Source organism: Octopus bimaculoides, chromosome 2, assembly GCF_046866305.1.
Source record: "Octopus bimaculoides isolate indiv1 chromosome 2, ASM4686630v1, whole genome shotgun sequence".
Taxonomy (NCBI): domain Eukaryota; kingdom Metazoa; phylum Mollusca; class Cephalopoda; order Octopoda; family Octopodidae; genus Octopus; species Octopus bimaculoides.
The window spans coordinates 27,639,313-27,657,028 of NC_142929.1; the positions used below are offsets into that span (position 1 = coordinate 27,639,313).

At 39.8% G+C, this 17,716-nt stretch overlaps 1 protein-coding gene across 1 annotated transcript in view; it reads left to right on the forward strand.

Annotated features, from left to right (window-relative positions):
* Positions 1-1,042: 1,042 nt before the first annotated feature.
* Positions 1,043-17,716, forward strand: part of LOC106872745 (uncharacterized) — a 108,605-nt gene continuing 91,931 nt past the window's right edge. The window contains exon 1 of the mRNA XM_014919833.3: positions 1,043-1,519. The gene's annotated coding sequence lies outside the window, so the exon portion shown is untranslated. The remainder of the gene's footprint in view (positions 1,520-17,716) is intronic.

Here is a 17,716-nt window from a genome sequence, read left to right on the forward strand (position 1 = left end):
CGCTTATATATTGTCGAAGCTACAGATTTTGCCGTTGTCGCCATCACTATTAACATCAACATCAATATCTCCAACCCAAATCCGCTAGACACACACGCACACACAAACCTACATCTCCTTCTCCTTCATCAGAGCCTTTCCGTTCTTCTCCGCCTACAACTCTCGTCTCCTAGAGACGCAGTAGAAGTAGTAGCAGAAGCAATAGCATCTGTTGTAACATTCAGAGAAAGAGAGAGAGAGAGATGCACCTTATAGAGAGAGGGAGAGAGAAACGATAGAGATAGATAGATAGAGAGAGAGAGAAAGTGAGACAGATGGACGGACTGTCTGAAAATATACGTGTGCAAATAGACACGCACCGACGCGCGCTCACATATACGTAGACACATACATACACACACATTATTTAGAGAGAGAGAGAGGTCTATATGCACACATATGAATACGTATAACAATGATATACAGACGTGCATGTATGTGTATATATATATATATATATATATATATATATATATATACGTATGTATATGGGTGCATGTATGAATGTGTGTGTGCACGTGTGTGTGAGTGTGCGTGTCGTGGGGTTAAGAATATGTGCGTGTGTTTGTGTGCCTCTGAAGATTCGACCACACGCCGTGGAAATCGCAAAGGTTACCGGATCGGCCGAAAATAAAATTACACTCTAATGCGGTATTGAGTACACTTTTTTCCCTTTCGTAATAACCTACGAATACGCACACGCGCGTGCATTCACACACAAACACTCACGCACATAAACACTCACGCACACAAACACTCACGCACACAAACACTCACGCACATAAATACAAACATACACACGCGCATATATGTATACATATATGCGTATGTGTGTATGCATGCGTGTGTATACGTGCGTGTGTGTGTGTGTATGCGTGTGTGTTTGACTCTGTGAATAATGTTAGGAGTAAAATCTTATAGAATAACAAAAGACATTTCACCGCATGCACGCGTGCGTCTGTATATGTATGGCACATTATATACTCTCGTTCGTATGAGGCGTGTGTGGACTCTGCATGCGTTATATGTACGCGCGCGTATGCGTGTGCGTGTTCATGTATGTGTGTATGTGCTTATATGGAGATGCGCGTGTGTGTATGTTTGTGTGTGTGTGTGTGTGTATGTTTGTGTGCGTGCGCGTGGTAATAGAAGGGGCGTCAGAAAACACCGCTGGTGACGGTGGCCAGGTGCAAACACTATCAAAGTTCCTCCAACTGCTGCTGTTCGTCCTCCAACTACTGCTGCTGCTACCGCTGCCGGTGCTGTTACTATTGGCTGCTACTGCTGCCGCTGCTGTTACTACTACTACTACTACTACTACTACTACTACTACTACTACTACTACTACTACTACTACTACTGCCGCCGCTGCTGCTGCTATAGTCTCTCACTTTACCTCTAAACACTACTCCAGTTGGGATTTCCCTTTCCTGATCATCTGGTTTTTATTTGTAAATTCATCTTCCACTTACAACCGAAAGTAAGTTTTTTTTAACAATTTCTTCCATTTTCTATTATTATTATTATTATTATTATTATATATATTTTTCATCTTTATTTTCTGTTTGCTTGTGTCGTCTGTTTAGATTCTTTTGTCTCTGTCTCTCATTATCTCTCTCTCTCTCTCTTTCAGTTTCTCTCTCTCCGTCCTTTTGTTTCTCATTCTTTCTATGTCTGTTTCTCTGTCTCTCTGTCTCTCTCGCTCTGTCTGTCTGTCTGTCTACTTTCTCTTCTACACTTCCTTTCATACAATCATTCTTTCTTTCTTTCTTCTATTTGTTTTACTCTTATTTTTATTGTCTGTAGTTGTTTTGTGTGGTGGTGGTGGTGGGGAGGATAAGACAGGCGTGGAAAGATAGCTTTGTAACTCACCTGGCTGCACCAGTTTATTAATATAATCTCAAGTAGCCAGATTAACTAGAAAATAAAAAAACAAAGCGTAAGATATATATATATATATATATATATATATATACATATATATGTATACTATTTTATATATTAGATATATATATAATTACAGAGCAAGATAGTGTGAGAGGGAGAAAGTGTGTGAGGGAAAGAGAGACAGTGTTAAAGTGAGAAAGACTGAAGAAAAGAGACGGTGTCAGAGTCAGAGAGAGTGGGGAGGGGGAGACAGTGCAAGATTGTGGAAAAGATTCAGTGATCAAATGAAATACAGTGAAATAGCGAGAAAGTATGTCGGATTTGGTGAGAGTGAGAATCAAAATGAGAGAAAAACACGGAATAAGTAAGAGAGAGAAAGAGAGAGAGAGAGAGAGAGAGAGAGAGAGAGAGAGAGGGAGAGAGAGAGAGAAGAAGAAAGGAAAGAAAGAAGAACCGGTGCCATTTGAAAGTTATTCTTAAATATAGACGTTTTAGTTTTCAACATTAATCCGTAACAACACGCTCACACTGGATTTGAAAGCCGAGATGAATTAATTGCATGGAAACAAAAATACAAACTTGAACAAATCTCTTGTGAAAGAATTATACGTGTGTGTATGTGTGATGTGTGTGTGCATGTGTGTGTTCGTGCATGAGTGTGTGTGCATTATATGTACTTTGTGTGTGTATGTGCTTTATGTATGTGTGATGTGTGTGTGTGTGTGTGTGTGTATACCGTTATGTACGTAAAGTACACAATTTATATATATATTTAATATAAGGAATACTACGCGATAGTCTTAGCTACTACAAACTGCAGACAAAACACATTCAGATTTGGACTCCATGTGTTTTGTATACATAAAAGAAGAAGAAAAAAAACAAACAAGAGATGGATGCATTGAATGGTAAATGTAAATCTTTGTAATCTCCAATATACAGCAATACTCAGCTGAACGATGTGATGGCCACAACTGGAATATGAAATTGTGAATAAAATCAACACACACATATGTATATACAGATATACACACATCTATCTATCTATCTATCTATCTATCTATCTATCATATGTGTATATATATATATATATATATATATATATATATATGCGTGTATATATATGTGTGTGTATATACATACATATATATACACACACACACACACACGTATGTATGCATGTATGTGTGTGCGTTACTATCGCATAGAGCTTGCTGTTCAACTTTCATTTATCGTTGTGATGCATGCATTTCAGCTGCTTATATGCATCTTTGTTCTATTCCATAAGCACTTGAGAAGCTTTTAATTAAACGATTCCATGCACTTGGTATCGGAATTCGCTTGATCCACTTTGTTTTTGCTTTCTTTTATTTTTCTTTCATACTTAGTTTACTATTTTCGGTTGTTTTGATTTTTACATGTATACTTTATAGTGACCTCTGGATTTATTTAACAGTATATTTAAAGTTAGTTGCCTTTGTTTTGACATACATCAATAACTTATTTTCACACAATTCCGGAATATGCACATACATGGAGTTTTTCTCTTTAACTCTCTCTCTCTTTCTCCCCCCCTCTCTCTCTTTGTACGCGGTCGTTCGAGCTGGTAGAAATAGCAGCCAAAAATACCCCTACTATTGTTTTTCTTTAAAAAAAAAAGGATACACAGGAAAGTATAGTCTTACGTATACACAAAAAAAAACGGAATGGTCATAACTGGAATGCCTTTGGACGTATACCCCCACTTTTTTTGTTTATTTTTTAGGGCACATTGTCTTACATATACACAAAAGATAGGTTGGCCATTAGTGGTTTGCTTTTGATCATATACACTACTTCTTGTGTTTTTGAGGGACACATTGGAAAGTACAGTCTTAGATATACCCCCAAAGATGGGATGGTCATAAATGGATTGCTTTTAAATATAAGTATGCTCGATTATGGCTGGCTTAGGGCTAACCATCAACAAACAATACCCTAGCTGGATTCGGTGAATAGATCTACATAACGAAAGAAAGAAAAGCTCTTTTATTTAGTCTTTGGCTACATATGAAATACACACACAAAATTATATACACATACACTTCACACACACACGCACGCACAAACGCATACACATACAAACATGCACACGTATGTGTGTGTGCTTGTGTGCGCGTGCGCGCGCGCGCGTGTGCCAGCTGCTGTCTTTAATATATACATTAAAATGTGACATCGAATAAATAGGATTTCGTATGGGTAATCGTGGCCGAGAACGTCTAATACTTCTCACTTGAAATACCCTTTTTTTTTTTTGTATTCCGGCATCTGAAAAAATAAATGAATAAATAAACTGACTGGTTAATTAAATTAAGCTGAATTAAAGAGTAAATAAAAATAAATCAAAGTCCGGGCTGTAAAATGCATTAAATGAAGGCCGGCAGATAGAGAATGAATTAGTAAGAATGTTGCTAACAGGACTGTTGCACAGCGGAATCCTTAAGTTCCAGTTTTCGTTGGCTGCTGCTGCTACTACAACAACTACTACTACTACTACTACTACTTCTGCTAAATAATAATATATAATGATAATGATTTCATTAGCCACAAGAGTAGTGATGAGGGAGACATCTTAAGGACAGTCTGGTATTTGTGTGGAGGTTTACAGAGGAGATAAGGAGTAAGACGGCGAAATGAGATAAAGGTATACATAGTGGCTATGTAGTAAGTAGCTTGCTTCCCAACCACATGGTTCTGGGTTCAGTCTCACTGCGTGGCACCTTGGGCAAGTGTCTTCTACTATAGCCTCGGGCCTACCGAAGCCTTATGAGTGGATTCGGTTGACGGAAATTGAAATAAGCCCGTCGTATATGTCTGTGTGTGTGTGTGTGTGTGTGTGCGTGTCTTTGTGTCTGTTTGTCCCTCCATCACCGCTTGACAACCGCTGTTGGTGTGTTTACGTCCCCGTAACTTAGCAATTCGGCAAAAAGAGGCCGACAGAATAAGTACTGCGCTTCACAAAATAAGTCCTGGAATCGATTTGTTCGACTAAAACCCCTTAAGGCGGTGCTTCAGCATGGCCGTAGTCAACTGACTGAAACTGAAACAAACAAAAGAATATTATACAAAGTATGTGAACAGATGAATGATGCAGTTCTGAACTCGACAGATGCTGGGTTACCCTGGCTACCAAAGGCACGAGCGGTACCTTTTCATAGATTTGATAACATCATTATACGTGAGGAGTATTACAAAAGCGGTAGAGTGGACAAAGTTATATAAGAATGAAGGCAGAAGTAAAGATTATATGTGCGCGTGTATGTATATACATATGCACATATGTGTTATGTATGTATGTATGTATGTACGTATGTATGCATGTATGTATGTGAGACCGCCTAACGTTTTTCATTGGTCACACGGACTCACCCAAAACATTGGTAGATACAAGGTCGAAGTAAAAGCATCGCCGGTTTACATCGAGTAAATAGGTGAAATACACGAAAATAAAACAACAGAAAATAATAATTGGTCCCCTAATAAGCAGCAAACCTAAATATATATATACTGCATAATCTAATATACTCCTTTTCAGAACAGTTACTTCACCTGCTTTGTACTATTTGAGGTAATTCATGTATGACGTCACGTGTTTAACTAAGAATTACGGAGTGCCTTAGGATATCTAGTTTCGTTCTGCTACGTTTTAACTTTAAACCCCGTCGGTGTTGTCTTCAGCTTTACATTTCTTTCTCTACTCGTTCGATAGCATAAGTAGTACCAGTGAAGTACTAAGCTCAACTAAGACGACTGCATGCTTCATAAGTATAGCCATCATTTTCTACCGGATGGATCCACCATTAGCCATCCAGCTTACAGCTCTATTATCTTTTATCTTTTAGCTTCTACTCGTTTCAGTAATTGGACTGCGGCCAGGCTGGGGCACAACCTTGAAGGATTTAGTTAAACAAATCGACGCCAGTACTTACTTTTTAAAGCTTTATATTTACTCTATCGGTCTCTTTTGCCAAGAGAGCTGAATTACGAGGTCGTAAACAAGCCAACACCGGTTGTCAAGCGATGATGGGAACACACTATCACAGACACATATATAGATACCCACACACAGATCACACGCACATACCTCGCACACATCTATGTGTGTGTGTGTGTATGTATGTATGTATGTATGTATGTATGTATGTATTATGTATGTATGTATGTGTGTATGTATGTACGACGGAATTTTTTTCAGTTTCCGTCTAGCAAATCAACTCACAAGGCTTTGGTCGGTCCGGGGTTACAGTAGAAGACACTTGCCCAAGGTACCACGCAGTGGGACTGAACTTAGAACCATCTTTTACTTGTTCCAGTCATTAAACTGCGGCCATACTGGGGCACCGCCTTGAACTTTTAGTCGAATGTATCGATCCCATTTCCTTTTATAAGCCTGGTACTTATTCTATCGGCATCTTTTACCGAACCGCTAAGTTATGGGGACGTAAACACACCAGCACCGATTGTCAAGTGGTGGTGGTTGGGGGGACGAACACACACACACACACATACATACATACATACATACACACACACACACACACATACATACATACATAACGGTTTGCAGCAGTTTACTCAACATGCAGGAATTGAACACCTATTTTGCATATCTTTATCTACCTCTGAAGAGATTCGACTTTCAAATAATTTTTATTTTAATTAATTGATTTTCTAAGGGTCTGAATTGAAACAGCTATAAGGGATGTTTGTCAATCTTTTAATTAATAAATAACAATTTATCAATTACCTCTCTATTTCTCATCTTACTGTTATAATAAATAAATATATATATAAACCACAGTTTATATAGTTACTTCGCAGTTGAGTATTAAATGTAATGTCCAATATTCTTTGTATAGGTAACTAACCAGTACTTTCAAAGGATTTTGCTATCCCTGAATGAGGTTTGTAACCTTTAATTGTGCTTATATATATATATATATATATATATATATATATATATATATATATATATATATATATATATATATATATATATAGTTCAAAAACACAATAACAAAAAAACAAAAAAACAACAAAGTGAGGACGTGATGTGGATAGTATTATTGGACGCTCAGGAAAGGAAAGAGAGAGATATATATATATACGACGGGCTTCTTTCAGTTTCCGTCAAGCAGATCCACTCACAAGTCATTGGTCGATCCGGGGCTACAGTAGAAGACGCTTACCCAAGGTTCCACGCAGTGGGACTGAACTCAGAACCATGTGGTTGGGAAGCAAACTTCTTACCATATAGCCATGTCTTGTCTGACATGATCGAGCCACACCAACACAACCAACTCAACCTAAAACCATGTCCCGATGCAAGGAAATCATTGTTTGGTTGCATTCGCAGAATCAGTCGAATGCAGACCAAGTGCATTTCTGTTTCTTTAGCTCCGTCTGTCTCAAAACGGAATTCAAATCACACTAACGTTAACATTTACCCACCTGGGGTAGATAAAAAAAATACCAACACTATATTGTGGTCACGTGTTGTTATTGTCCCAGCTTTGCATGTTTGTGTGTGTTGAGTGCATGTGTGTATGAATGTATGTCTGTTTGTATGTATGTATGTGTAGATAGATAGAAAGAAAGACTCCTTTTAAGAAGTATGATTTGAGGCAAATTGGCTGCAATTTCTAGCCGGTCGAGCGTCCGCGTAGATACTCCGTTATGTACTCTTCACGTGTTCTCGTTACTTTTAATGCTAACAATCGTTATAAGGTTATATTTATCTGTCGTCCATGGATCTAATTTCATAATTTGCAGAAGAATTTCTGGGCTTTCCAGCTTCGTTCCTCGTGTGTTTACATCGCGATAATGTTACGGCATGCAGACTTGTTTAGCCTCTGTTCAACAACCCTGATCGAGCAGAGTTATAACCACATTTTAACTATGAACATCCCGTACTTAGTTGTATTATTGGATTATGTAGTCTGAGGTACACTATTCTCAAGAAAAGAGGGCAGGCGAGGCATGAGTAAGATTTTGCTGCTACTTCTAACCTCTCGAGTAGCCACATGTAGGCTCCCGTTATAGTTACATTTTTGTTTTAGTTTTGGGTGTTAACACGAATACAAGATAGACATATTCATAAATATGCACATGCACGTGTATATTTACACACACACACATGCATACACACAACACGAATACAAGATGCGTGTATGCATGTGTGTGTGTGTGTAAATATACATGTGCATGTGCATATTTATGAATATGTCTATCTGTGCTTTTACTCTTTTACTTGTTGCAGTCATTTGACTGCGGCCATGCTGGAACACCGCCAGCTGGAACACCATTTAGTCAAGCAAATCGACCCCAGGAGACTAGTCTCTTTTGCCGAACCGCTAGGTTACGGGGACGTAAACACACCAGCATCGGTTGTCAAGCGATGTTGGGGGGGGGGTGACAAACACAGACACACAAACACACACGCACATATATATACATATACATATATACGACGGCCTTCTTTCAGTTTCCGTCTACCAAATCCACTCACAAAGCTTTGGTCCACCCGATGCTATAGTAGAAGACACTTGCCCAAGGTGCCACCTAGTGGGACTGAACCCGGAACCATGTGGTTGATAAGCAAGTTACTTACCACACAGCCACTCCTGCGCCTATATAATATATATATATATATATATATATATATATATAAATTCAATAATAGGACGAATTCTTTTACAAAGAATTTCGGTAAAAATGTGCTTTTTTATGGTAGTCTGACCTTAGAGTCCCTCGTAGCGTGAGGCATTATTGTATAGTAATGCCATTATATAAATATATATATATATATATATATATATATATATATATATATAATATATTCGTTTATGTGTGTGTGTGTCTATATATGCACATATATATATAAACATTTCATGCGTAAATAGATACATACATGTATGTGTATATATATATATATATATGTGTGTGTGTGTGTATGTGTGTGTGTGTGTTAGCGTGCGTTATGAGTGAGTGTTTATGTTTGTGTTCTACATCATTATATACACTTCTATTTTTCTGGTATGTCGGCCGCTTGCAACTGTTGATATTTTTGAGGATGAAGGCATGAAAAAGTAAAGAGATTCTGAGGTGTGGAGGAGACGAAGTGAAAAGGTGGAAGGAGGAAAGAAAGAAAGAGAGGGGGGGGGGTATCGTGCCCCCAAAACGATGAAGATAAAAGTGGCATGGAAAGTATAAGTGCATAAGTGAGCGATGGTTAAAAAGCAGCTTGAGATGATAATGATGATGATGATGATGATGAACGCCGTGTAGTATAGTGGGCTGATGGTGGTGGCGATGGTAGTGGATGTTGTTGTAGTATGCAAATGATTTATGTTACTACGTGTATATATATATTTATATATATATATATATCTGTGTGGGTGGGTGTGTATAAGAATTTCGACCTTGTCAGATGTCAATGTGTTTGGTTGTATACATTTTGCATTTAATGGTAAATAAAGATTCTGTATGTGCGTGTGTGAGTGAGAGAAAGAGAGAGAGAGAGAGAGAGAGAGAGAGAGAGAGAGAGAGAGAGGCAGACAGACAGACAGATTCTGTGTGTGTCTGTGTCTATTTATAGTGCGTGTGCGTGTGTAATTCGTATAGTGCTAAGCAATGGTGGAGTTTGTGTCTGACGAAGCTGTGTAGAAAGACAATGTCTAAAGAAGCGGTACTTTAATACAATTATACCCAGCGACAGTACTACCACCACCACCACCACCAGCTGTAGTAGCAGCAGCAGCAGCAGCAGCAGCAGTAGTAGTAGTAGTAGTAGTAGTAGTAGTAGTAGTAGTAGTGGTGGTAGTGGTAGTGGTGATGGTGGTGGCGGCGGCGGCGGCAGTAGTAGTAGTAATTTAGACGAGTATCTAGGAACGTGATGGTTGTTTTGGTAGTCTAATTATGATGTTATCAACGATAATGTTGGTGCTGCTAATAATTCCTCAACAATTAACGACGATGATGATGATGATGATGATGATGATGATGATGATGATGATGATGATCATCATCATCATCATCATCATCATCATCATCATCATCATCATCATCATCATCATCGCAGCGATAGTAGTCGATGTAAGGTAACAGTTGAGAGAAACTCTCCCGTTAAAATTAATCATAGTATCTTTCAGTCGGTCTTTCTATATTTCTTGCATATGTGAAGTCCTGCCTTCTGTTGGAAAATGCTTCCCTGGCACCGTTTTCCCTTGACCGTGTGTGTGTGTGTGTGTTGTGAGGTAATGAGCACAGAAAGGAGACAACGCGGGAGGGACTAGTTTTAACGAATGTTAGTTTAGCGCTTAAAAAGAAGGGAAAGAACATTGACGTTTCGAACGCTAGTACTTCATCAGAAAAAATAAAACAGAATAACAGATAAAAAATAGATATGTATATAATTCTTTGTCTCGCCAACTAAATAGAATATGCTTCACTGAGGAAGTCTAATAAGACTGAAAGATGTCCGTTGTTTTCCCCAATTGACTTTATATAACAAATTCACTCTAATCTTCATTGTCTATATTATCCAATAAAATTTCCTTGACTAAACTTGTTGGAGTTGTATCCCTTACTTGTTGCATTTAGATTTAAACAATTCCCAAAAGACAGTTTTTCTCTCTTGACCGAATTTTTTCAATACACTGTATCAAATAAGTGAAACCATGCAGAAATTTTATAATCCCTGTGTCCATGATTATTGGCAGACTCGTTAGTGCTTCAGACAAAACGACTTGCAACATTTTGCTACAATCATTTACGTTTTCAGTTCAAATCCCGCCGCTGTCAATTGCACCTATCATTCTTCCAAAGTGAAGGCAGTTTATAAAACTAAATATTCATGCAGCCCAGGTACCGATTTAATATTCCTACGTAGCATCCTATTTTTGTCGGCACTCCGTCGCTTACGACGTCGAGGGTTCCAGTCGATCCGATCAACGAAACAGCCTGCTCGTGAAATTAACGTGCAAGTGGCTGAGCACTCCACAGACACGTGTACCCTTAACGTAGTTCTCGGGGATATTCAGCGTGACATAGTGTGACAAGGCTGACCCTTTGAATTACAGGCACAACAGAAACAGGAAGTAAGAGTGAGAGAAAGTTGTGGTGGAAGAGTACAGGAGGGTTCGCCACCATCCCCTGCCGGAGCCTCGTGGAGCTTTAGGCGTTTTCGCTCAATAAACACTCACAACGCTCGGTCTGGGAATCGAAACCGTGTTCCTATGACCCCGAGTCCGCTTCCCTAACCACTGGGCCACTGCGCCTCCACTTAGCATCCTATATTTGAATGAAATTATGATAGAAGACATTTAATCCGATGACTCAGGAGCGTCAATGTTCTTGATTGAGGATTTATATGCACCGTCATCTTAAGACATGGCCACACTGTGCGGTTGCCCAGGGGCCTCACGGCTCTAGGAATCCATTTCTGATCCATGTGCGCTGTGACTTACTGTCAATAAATAAATACTGTGGGACCCACTGGAGGCACATGGCTTACAGGTTAGGGTATTGGATTCATGATCGTACGATTATGGTTTCGATTCTTGGACTGGACGATGCGTGAGTTCACGTTGCTCAACCCACTCAGCAAGTAAAACTGAGTAAGCCCACGACGAATCGGTGTTCCATCCAGGGAGGAATATATACGCCAGAGAAACCGGGAAACTGATCCTGCGCTTCCTCATAGAGTAAATATGGGCTAAACATAGGGCCCAGTGCATTGATTTATCCGGTGGACTACAATCCTACTAAAATGACCTTGTTTAAATGTTGTACTCTAGCATTGCATTGGACGTAGCAGGGAAAACTAAAAATCTAAAGGACGTCGAACCGGATTCCGAGCGATGTTTGTTCCTGCGCTTTAAGTTCTGAGTTCAAAGCCTTAGAATGAGAGAACTAATCCGTCGCCCGGTTGAACACCACCACCTGATACTTGAAAGCCTTTAACGGAGTCCGCTCTCTTGCAAACATTAGGGTCAGTTTGAGGATAACCTCATCTCCTCCTCCTCCTCCTCCTCCCATCTGTTTCTTCAAAGGATATAGGCACCGCCCTTTCCTCCTGACTGTAAGACGTATAAAATAAATACGACGAGCTGGCAGAATCGTTAGCACGTCGAGGAAAATGCTTGGCAGTATTTCGTCCGTTCTTATGTTCTGAGTTCAAATTCCGCTGAGGCCGACGTTGCCTTTTATCCTTTCGAGGTCGATAACATGAGTACTAGTTAAGCACTGAGGTCGATGTAATCGATTTAACTTCTCCTGGGTAAGAGTATAAAACCTGCACCCCTCTGCCAAGCCATGTGGAGCCAGTATGGTAGAGTAGGCTCATCAAACCAGTATGATCTCAAGCTCAAATTCACGGCCTCCACATCAGACCGAGGTTGGCGAGGAGAATATGCTGAGGCTTTCAATCCAATCCAATCCAAGATAAAAAAATTTTTTTTTTTTAAACAGCCAACTATGCGATTGTTAATTTATAGATTGCAGGAGATAAATTGAGTTCAAAGGAAGGTGTTGGGTTGCTTAGAACTTCGCATTGGCAGGTCACAGCTCTGGTACTACGTACATGTGATTAGAATGTTGCTGGAAAGCATCGCAAGACGGATTCTTAATTCCGAACCAACCGGTAGGAGACCTAGAAGTGAACCAAAATGAGATGGTTGAATAATATCCATAATCTCAGTTGGTCACGCTTGTGAATTCAACCAGAAAATATAATGACGGCTGCTTCAGATACGACTCTGTGGAAGAGGTGCCTGAGGACTCTACGTTCCGCCACCAGACGACCCTCCCAGAAATTGTGGGCGAAGAAGATGGATAGGTAGATGGATTGAACTAAGCAAGGCGAGCGACTACGGAAGGTGCCCTGTGCTTTTGTCGTTGTTGTGGCTGTTGCTGTTTTTGTTTTGCCCCAGGTCTGTCCTGATGAAACAAGCCTTTGATCTCAGGCGTTTCAGTCAGATTTTCTATGAATGAAGTTATATGATAGATAGAGAGCAATATCAAAGCTTACAACAAGTGCTACGAACTGGCAGAATCGTTAGCAGTATAAGGCGGCGAGCTGGCGGAAACGTTAGCACGCCGGGCGAAATGCTTAGCAGTATTTCGTCTGTCTTTATGTTTCGGGTTCAAATGCCACCGAGGTCGACTTTGCCTTTCATCCTTTCGGGGTCGATAAATTCAGTACCAGTTGCGCACTGGGGTCGATGTAATCGACTTAACCCCTTTGTCTGTCCTTGTTTGTCCCCCCCTATGTTTAGTCCTCTGTGGGCAATAAAGAAATAAGAATTGTTAGCAGTATATCGTCTGTCTTTACGTTCTGAGTTCAAATTCCGCTGAGGTCAACGTCTTTCATACTTTTGGGGCCAATGAAATAAGTACCAGTTGAACATTGGAGTTGATGTAATCGACTAATCCCTTGCCTCAAAATTTTCAGGCCTTGTGCCTATAATAGAACGGATTATTTTTATTTACAAATCAACTTTCGTTGTCACTCATACTGTTGTTGTTGTTGTTGTTGTTGTTGTCGTCGTCGACGTCGCCATTGTCGTTGCCATTGTTGCTGCTGCTGCTGCTGTTGTTGCTGTTGTTTAACCCTAGGTCAGCCCTGATCACGCCGTCTTTTTTAAACCAATCACTAGGTTGTACAATGTACCTTTTTTTTTTTACTAAAAGTGTAGGACACGATTTGAGGGAGATTTGGTGGCTATTTCTAGCAGGTTGAGTGACTACAGATGCTCCCTCATTAGCTAGTTGCTATTATATTTGTTGCTATTATTGTTTAACCCTAAGTCGACCTTGATCGAGCAGACCTGTGATCAAAGATGTTCCAACTGACTCCATTCCATTTGAGATGTTTGGGTGTGAGTCGAGGGAGCTGTGGCTGCTATTTCTACACGTCAAGCGACCTTTTTTTTTTTTTCGTTTCTTTTTTTCAGTGTGCAGGAAACACAACGTCGCATTATCCAACATATCCAGACAATGGGATATGTGAACCCTAAAACCCTAAATCTAAAACCAGTACAAACGCACGAACGATGTCATAAATAACAGTACCGCCGATAGTTGTTGTTGACAAACAACGGCACTAATTTTATTCAAGGGAAAAGATCCCATTACACCGCCACAACGTCTTGTTGACAAACCACAGCAGTAATTGTTTTCATCTCAATAGACGTCAGTGATTGGTTGAAATTACCGAAATACGACAACTTTTAACATGAAATAACTTCGAATATCAAAATTTTTTCTCTGTTCTATAAGACAAAATATACAAGTATACGAAGTTTTAAAGTGTTTCGGTAGAAAACACACTAAATAAAACATAAATTTAAAAAATGGTGTCCGCCAAATCAGAAAGATCCGGGATATTGGCTGCTATTTCTAGGAGGTCGAAGTAACTAACTGATGCCAGTATTTTGGTCATTATGCACAGTTTAACAACAGCTACTCCTACTGCTGCTGCAGCTGCTGCTGATGATGATATTTCTTCTACAGCTGTACTGTTACTGCTACAGCTAGTACCATTTAGCCCCCTGTGGGGTTAAAAATAGAGGGGACAAACAAGGACAGACAAAGGGATTAAGTCAGTTACATCGACGCCAGTGCGTAACTGGTACTTATTTAATCGACCCCACCGAAAGGATGAAAGGCAAAATCGACCTCGGCGGCAAATTGAACTCAGAAAAGTAACGGCAGACGAAGTACCGCTTAGCATATCAGCCGGCGTGCTTAAAGCTGGTACCATTTAATGATTACTACTACTACTATTACTACTACTACTACTACTACTACTACTACTACTACTACTACTACTATTACTATCACCATCACCAACGCCACCACCACCACCACCACCAACAACAACAACAACAGCCACACTGCTACTGCTGCTGCGCTACAGCTGTTACTACTACCACTACTACTACTACTACTACTACTACTGTCGGTATTTGCTAATACGACTATTGTTGTTACAAAGTCACTCATGCTGTCATTGTCACTATTGTTGTTGTTGTTGTTGTTGTTGTTGTTACTGCCCCTGCAGGCTGTCACCTTCATCTCGGTTCGTGAAACCATCAGCTTTATTATATTCAAAATGTTATTTTACTATTTTTGTTATGTCTTTTATTTTATTTATTTATTTCTATTTTATTTTTTTTCTTCTCGCGACGCCGGGGACTGGTTCTTTAGGATTCGCTTGAGTAAAATTCCCGGCAATAGCGTCTATTCGCCGCCACCACAACCACCATCACCACCGCCACACCTACCCCCCCCCCCCACACTTCATCAACCCTCTTTTTTTTTTTTTTACTGAAGTCGTTGGAGTAAAGAAGAAGAAAAAAACAGCCTTTGTTTTGGTTTGGATGTTGGTTTCGCGTGTGCTTTTATTTCGTTTGTTTCACTTATTCAACTGCGACCATGCCGGAGCACTTGCTTTGAGGACTTGTCAATCAAATCGCCAACAAAATTTATGATAAATCTACTTATTTGTTCAATTTCTCTCTCTCTCTCTCTCTCTCTCTCTCTCTCTCTCTCTCTCTCTCTCTTTCTCTCTCTCTCTATCTATCTCTCTCTCTCTCTCTCTTTCTCTCTCTCTCTCTCTCTTCCTCTCTCTCCCTTTCTCTCTCTCCCCCCTTTTTTGCGGAACTGCTAGGTTACAGGGACGTTAACAAACCCACATCGGCTGTCAAGAGACGAGAAACAAATACAGACGCGCATGCACACAAATACATAGATATGCACACACACACACATATACATATCCCTACACGTGTGAGTGTGTATATGTATGCACGTGAGTGTATGTATGTATGTATGTATGTATGTATATATTATGTATGTATGTATGTATGTATGTATGTATGTATGAATGCATGAATAAATGTACGTGCGTACATAGGTACAAGGGCGGATCTTTACCTATAACTTCGAAAATACAGAATTTTCTCCACAACGCCAAGAGTAAAAGATGTTGTATGTTACACATTCTACCAGTATACGAAGTTTGAAAGTGTTTAGTTACAAAAATTTGATTTTTCGATCTGCCGGTCAAAGGGTAAAGATCCACAAGGGTTTCCGTCTATCGTATTCACTTACAAAGCACTGATCGGTTTGCGATCTAAATCTACTCCGATTTACAGGTTTTATAATTGTTATTTAGCACGAGGCCCACCTGTCATTGAGCAGGCCTATGATCGGCTCGCCTCTCGAAAGCGGTTGCTCATGCCTGATCTGTAGGCTACCATATTGGTTGTTTTGTGATCGTTGGTTTATTGGAAGACTGTGTTAGTAATTGTTAGTTTGAATTCTCTACATTTTGTCTAGAGGATGTGACCATCAGAATTCTCCCCTCTGAGGCAATGCTTCCTTAGTATCCCCTTATTTCTTTATTGCTCACAAGGGGCTAAACATAGAGGGGACAAACACGGACAGACGAAGGGATTAAGTCGATTACATCGACCCCAGTGCGTAACTGGTACTTAATTTATCGACCCCGAAAGGATGAGAGGCAAAGTCGACCTCGGCGGAATTTGTACTCAGAACGTAACAGCAGACGAAATACCGCTAAGCATTTCGCCCGGCGTGCTAACGTTTCTGCCAGCTCGTATCCCTTTCTATGTAGAGCAGGGGTTCTCAACCATGTTTTCTTTTTTCTACGGACCCCTTTAATTACTATTTTATCTTGGTGGACCACCCATAGCCATTCGATGTTTAAAAACTTATATGGACCCTCAGGTGCCATATGGACGGGCGCCGGTTGAGAACCACTGATGTAGAGTCATCCAGTGGTATAGCTAATCGGGGAGCAAGGGGAGCGACCGCTCCTCGCGAGCAGGTTTTTGAAAATTAGCGCCTTTACAATAATTTTTTCTTAACTCTTTAGTTCACTTGTGCGATAAAAGTCGAATCTTTTTTGTTTTTTCCGTTAATCGCACGGCCTTGGAAGAACTTTCTGGAGTCATTACTTCATTTGACCAGCCTCCCGTGTTTTTGAAACTGTCTGCTCAAACTCCTGTAATCTATTTATGGATCTATTTTAAAACGGGGGCACCGGTTTTCATTTATATTTTATGTAGTGTTTTTGGTACCGAAAGACTTTCAAACTTCGTATATTTATCTATTTTGTGTTATAGAACAGAAAAAAATTTTGTATTCGAATTTATTTCATGTAAAAAATTGTCTTATTTCGATAATTTCTACTAATCACTGACGTCTATTCAGTTGAAAACAGTTAGCGCTGTAACGGTGTATATCGTATTAATCCCCTAACCCTAACTAGACTGTTAACCGTAACCCTAACCCTAACCCTAACCCTAACCCTAACTCTAGAATCCGAACTCTAAAATTGTTACACACATAGATACGCACAGCGTAATTTATTATATAAACAATATATGCGTATAAATTACGATTAAACCGGATGAAATATGTCACAGGGAATAACATTTTTATGACCGCCCAGCAGTAACTCTATTCAGCTGAATAGACGTCAGTGATTGGTTGAAATTACAGAAATACGACAACTTTAACATGGAATAACTTGCGATGTACGTTTTTTTGTTAAGAAGACTAAGAGTAAAAGATGTTTTATATGACACATTCTACCAGTGTCCCAAGTTTCAAAGTGTTTCGTTAGTGTTTCGTTAAGAAAATACTGGTGCCCCCGTTTTAAAATAGATCCCTATTGATTAGTGGCCACTGACATCTGAAGAACCTGAAAAAAAAACCCAGA